The sequence below is a fragment of the Coturnix japonica genome, chromosome 23 (assembly GCF_001577835.2).
Source record: "Coturnix japonica isolate 7356 chromosome 23, Coturnix japonica 2.1, whole genome shotgun sequence".
NCBI classification, from domain to species: domain Eukaryota; kingdom Metazoa; phylum Chordata; class Aves; order Galliformes; family Phasianidae; genus Coturnix; species Coturnix japonica.
The window spans coordinates 1,793,299-1,799,566 of NC_029538.1; positions in this window are offsets into that span (position 1 = coordinate 1,793,299).

Sequence of the window (6,268 nt, forward strand, 5' to 3'; positions counted from 1 at the left end):
ATGTGCTATGAAGGCCCTATATGCACTATGAAGGCCCTATAAGCACTATGAAGGCCCTATATGCACTATGAAGGCCCTATACACTATGAAGGCCCTATATGCACTATGAAGGCCCTATACACTGATTGAAGGCCCTATATGCACTATGAGAGCCTAACACTATGAAGGGCCCTATATGCACTATGTAGGGCCTATATGCACTGAATGAAGACCCTATATGACTATGAAGGCCCAATATGCACATATGAAGACCCTTATATACACTGATGGAAGGCCTATATGCAACTATGAAGACCCATATATACACACTATGAAGGCCCTATACACTATGAGGGCCCTATATGCACTGTGAAGGCCCTATACACTATGAAGGCCCTATATGCACTATGAAGGCCCTATATGCACTATGAAAGCCCTATACACTGTGAAGGCCCTATATGCACTATGAAGGCCCTATACACTATGAAGGCCTTGGGATGAGGCTGGAGGGTGTGGGGTCTGGTAGTACCCAGTGTGGGGGCACTGGGAGCTGGGGGTATAGGGAATGGGGGTACTGGGGGTGAATGGGATGGGCTTAATGGGACCTGGGGTACCCAGCAATGGGGATAATGGGGATAATGGGGGGACTGGGGCTGAAGGTACGTGGCATTGGGGGTACCAGACATAGAAGTACTCGGTACAGGGGGTATCAGGTCCAGGACCACCCAGTTCTGGGGTTATTGGGTCCTGGGGGTACCCAGCATTGGGGTACAGGATCTGGGAGTACCCAGCACTGGGAGTACTGGCCCTAAGGGCACCCAGCATAGGGGTACAGGGCTCAGAGATACCCAGCACTAGGAGTTCAGGGCTCTGGGGTGCCTGGACTTGGGGTTATGGGGGTCTGGGGCTACTCAGCATGGGGGTAACAGCCCACAATGGGGATACTGGGCTGTAGGGTGCTGGGTACTGGGGGTACTGAGCACAGGGATACCCTCATGCCTTGGTCACCATCAGCAGGGTGGGTTTAATGCTGGGGACCCCCCTCATAGGTCTGCACACAGCATGGGTTGCTATAGAGCAATAATCCTCCGCCTGGAGGAGAACACCCTCGAGGGGGGAAAGGAAGAGAGAGAACAAAGATTCCCATTGTCCCGAGCTGCAGGAGCAAATACTTGATCAAAACTGAACGGCACGGTGCACCGCTGCCACAGCAGCTTCTGTCTGTGCACCTGGAGCATTAAATCTTTCTTCTCCTGCCTGATTACAAACAGGAACGCCGGGTTCGTTTCTGCCTGGAGGGGAAATGAATGGAGTGAGGTGCAGGCAGCTCAGCTGGGGGGGCTTTGGATCGCTCCCATATCCAACCAACCAAGCCGGGGTGTTGTGCTGGACATTGGGGGTCTCACCTCCACCACCGCCTCCTTTACACCTCCTGGTTGAGATGGTGTTGCTTCTCACCTGGTTTGCAGCTCTCACATGCAATGCCCTGGGATGGGATGCTCAGCTGCAGCCCTCACCCACCAGCCCCATCCATGGGTGCAAGGATGGGAGCGAGGCTGGGGCCTGGAGGTGCAGCTGGAGGCTGTTGGCTCCAGGTTTTCCAGGCTGCCAGCCAGCCGTTGCCTTGAAGAAGATCTGCTTCTATCTCAAGGTGTCACAGCCTCAAGGGAACCACCTAATCTGTATCTGCGCCGCAACCTTTATCTCTCCCCGCCTGTGTGAGAGGCTCTGTTTATAGCTGCCGAATAATACCTGCTAAATTGCAGGATCCAGCCCCCCCGCCGTACCCCCTGACACTTGTTTCTCTGCAAGAGGGATGCTCTCGCCTGCCAGGTGCTGTTTGCTGGAGAGAAATGATGCTCTGGGGGCCGGGGCCAGGCAGCCAGGCTGCTCCTGCCTCTCCCCTGGGTGGGCTCCAACATCATCCCAACCCCTGCTGGCCTTAAATGGGCCCTTCCCCACCTTGCTGCCCCCTTCAGCTCCATCCCACCCCTGCTCTCCTCAGCCTGGGCTTTGCTCCTCATTAAAATCAGATGGTATCCCGCAGATCCAGCCTCGTCTTTCCTCGCCCCACAGACGGCGATGAGCAGAAATCCTTGGCTGAAGGGCTGAGCTCCCAGCTTATCTTCTGCTGTGCTGCCCAGCCTTGCGTGGGGCCACGGCCACGTCCTCACCCAGGGATGATGCTGGGGGAGGGGGAAGCATTGGGTTCCTGTTCCCAGCTGGCTGCCCCTGTGCTGTCCTTGCACACAAAATGGCTGAAGAGAACACAGCATGAAGGCAGAGCAGCTCCAGCTGCAGCCCTGCAGGAAGGGAGCCAGGGCTGGCAGCACCAGAGCTGCAGAGATGCTCTGGAAACAGACACACAATAACACGCTCTGGGCTCGTCCTCCCTCTCTGCTTCTTATGAGCTGCAGCATCAGTCTGGGCTGCACTGGGTACACGGGGTGCATGAAGTGCCCACGATGCAAAGGGTGCAAGCAGCGCTGAGGGTGCTTGATGCATATGGGATGCATGAAATGCACAGGGTGTGTGCTGCATTGAGGGAGCACGGAGCACATGTAATGCATGAGGTGCCCGTGGTGCATGGGATGCAATGCAGCACATGGGGTGCACAGTGTGCCCATGGTGCATGGGATGCAATGCAGCACAGTGTGTCAGTGGTGCATGGGATGCAATGCAGCACATGGGGTGCACAGTGTGCCCATGGTGCATGGGATGTAATGCAGCACAGTGTGTTAGTGGTGCATGGGATGCAATGCAGCACATGGGGTGCAGTGTATCAATGATGCATGGGATGCAATGCAGCACATGGGATGCAGTGTGCCCGTGGTGCATGGGATGCAATGCAGCACATGGGATGCAGTGTATCAATGATGCATGGGATGCAATGCAGCACATGGGATGCAGTTTGTCAGTGGTGCATGGGATGCAATGCAGCACATGGGATTCACATTGTGTCCATGGTGCATGGGATGCGATGCAGCACAGTGTGTTAGTGGTGCATGGGATGTGATGCAGCACATGGGATGCACATTGTACCCAAGGTGCATGGGATGCAATGCAGCACAGTGTGCCCGTGGTGCATGGGACACCCAGGACACACAGGGTGCAGCTGTGCAGCTCGCAGCGGGCAGTGGCTGTGCTGCTGACATTTACTAATCAGCTCTAACCTCGGCTGCACACCCGCTCGTCTCGCTTGCTGTCTTGTCTCCATGGAGACTCCGCAACCTTTGCTCACTCGTTAATGGTATCTCAGCAAACGAAACTCCAATGCCACCCAGCCTTCCCCTCCCGGCCCCTGCAAAGGGGAGCATCGCCCATGGGAGCCATCCTCCTTCCGCCCCCCATCCCATCCCCTCCTGCAGCTGGGGATGAAAGGGAGCAGGCCTTGCTAACGAAGGGCTGAGCGTCGCTGGGCCGAGCCGAGGGCAAGTTCTGAGGGTAGGCAGGAGGAGGAGGAGGGTGAGCTGCGTCCTCCAGAGCTGGGGATGCATTGGCTGCAGCATTGGGGTGTGCAGCCCTTCCTGCTGGGTTCACAAAGCCTGGAGCTGCAGCCGTGCATGGGGTGCCCCCCCTGTGCCCCCACCCCAAAGCTCAGATCCTGCTCTGCCGCCGTCCTGCTCTCTCCGGTTCTGTTTGCAAATTAACATGGGAAAGATGCCCATTACCTGCTTCCAGATAATGACTATGATTAGGCAGAGCTCTGCTGCCAGCCGAGATCTGAAGGATTTCTGTGCACTCCAGCAGCGCTTTGCCGGTGCAAAAACAAGAGCAATAAAGTGTAAATAAAAGACTAAAGAAAATAGCCTGGTCCGTCAGTAAGGGGTGAGCACAGGCAGCTCCAGAGCCAGGCTTTGTGTGCTCCGGCCCCATTGCAGCACAGGTGAGGTTGGAGATGGGGCTGCCCCACATCCTGTGTTAGAACCTGGAGCAGCCTCTGGTTGCTGGGGGGTGGGATATAAGGGGGCTTTGGAAAGAGGGAAACAATAAATAGAGACGTGTGCTTGTTTGTGGTGAGAAGGAGGAGGTGAGCTGCAATGTAATGAGCAAGGCTGGCCTTGGGGAGCTCCTGGCCAGCAGGAAGAGCTGTGCAAGGGATGAAAAAGCCAACCCCATCTCCAGAGAGCTCTGCACAGTGCTCAGAGCCTGCGCTGGGCTACATGGGGTGCCCAGCTCTGTGCATTGAGGATGGAGGGGGTTTCTGATCCACAGGTGGATGCTGGCAGCACCACAGGGCAGGGAGCAGCACATAGAGACAATGGGATCAATGGGATGGGATGGGATGGGATGGGATGGGATGGGATGGGATGGGATGGGATGGGATGGGGTGGGGTGGGGATGGGATGGGAATGGATGGGGTGGGGTGGGATGGGAATGGGAATGGAATGGGATGGGATGGGATGGGGATGGGATGGGATGGGAGGGATCGGGATGGGATGGTATGGGGATGGGGAGGATGGGATGGGAATGGGAATGGAGTGAAGGATGGGATGGATGGGATGGATGGAATGGGATGGATGGGAATGGATGGGATGGGATGGGATGGGGAATCGGGATGGGATGGGAAGTGGGATGGGATGGGATGGATGGGATGGGATGAATGGGATGGGATGGGATGGGATGGGATGGGATGGGATGGGATGGGATGGGATGGGATGGGATGGGATGAATGGGATGGGATGGGATGGGATGGATGGGATATTATGGGATGGGATGGATGGGATGGGATGGCACATCTATTGTGTATCCATGGCACATCCTTGGCACATCCATTGTATATCCATGGCATATCCATGGGTCCCTCCCTCTGACCCACTCATGCAGGGCTGAGCTGGCAGTGGGACATCGCTCACCTCTGGCCCCACATTACCCCAATGGGAAGGACACAAGAGCCGTGGGGCAGCCCCCCATGTCCCCATACCAGGTGAGGTTGCAGTGTCCCCCTGCCTGCAGCCCATGGCTGGTTGAGGTGCAGGATGGGAGCGAACCTCAGCTCCTATTAGGCACAGTTCCCAGCAATGGAGGTTTCTTCTCCTATTTTTCTCCCCCCTCAGTGATAACAAATAATAATCTAATCCCCTTAATCCCTCCCCGAGGAGCCGCGTGCACCGAGACAGGAAGCGCCGCGCTTCTGCCACCGCTGATAACTCACAGCAGTGGGGCCCTTGGAAAAACAAGCTGTGGGGTTGGCACCGTACCCCATACAGCCCCACACCGTCCCACCCCAAACCCCATACAGACCCCAACCCATTGCCAGCCCCAGGTGGGCACTCCTGGCCTCGCTCCTGGCTGTGTCCTATAGGGCAGGGCTGCCGTAACCCCAACAGCTCTGCCCTTGTAGGACCCAGCTGCCCTCCCCACCCCACCACATCAATGCCCCTACAACCCTCCCGATGCCTCCTGCTTCCCCTGCAGAGAAGCCCCCCCAGGGGCTGAACCCCCCTGCTCCCCATAGTGTTTGAGTGCCCCCACCCTATGGGGTCAGGATCCCCTGTTTCACCCCCAGAAGGAGCTCTGCCCTCCGCCCCTTTGCTCAGGCTGTGGACACACTGATGTGGGGTTCCCCATCCCAGTTAATGGGTGTCTGGGGGAGCCCAAACCTCCAGCTTACAACCCCCCCCTATTGGGGGCTGTACTTGTGCTGGGCACGCAGCCCCCCCTGCTCTGTCAGCCAGCAGACATCACTGCCAGCCCGGCAAGAGCCTTCGCTTCCCTCCCCTGCTCTCCTGGCCCCCTCTGTGCTGATCTCAGCTCCTCCGGCTCCAACGCGGATGTGAAAATTACCGGAGAGTGGAGATCTGGGTGAGGCTCTGCCCCCCCCCACGGCCATCCAGCCCCCCCTGCTGCCCCCTGGGATGGGCGGCCACAGCGCTGCCATGTGCGGGGATGTGGGGCACAGTGGGGCCGGGGACAGGGGGATGCGGTGGGGGCATGGGGGCACATTGGAAATGGGGGGGGGGACTTGGGGGCATGGTGGGGACAGGGGGCTGCAGTGGGGACATGGGGGGCAATGGGGACATGGGGACACATTGGGGACATGGGGATGTGCTGGGGGGTGATGGGGATGTAGGGATGTAATGGGGACATGGGGATGTAATGGGGACAAGGGGATGTAATGGGGACAAGGGGGTGCACTGGGGATGTGGTGACACAGCGGGGACTTGGGGGTGCTCTGGGGATATGGGGGAAATACTGGGGAACATGGAGACACAGTGGGGTCGTGGGGATATATGGGGGACATGGAGGGGCACTGGGGACATGGGGGTGTACTGGGGACATGGGGACA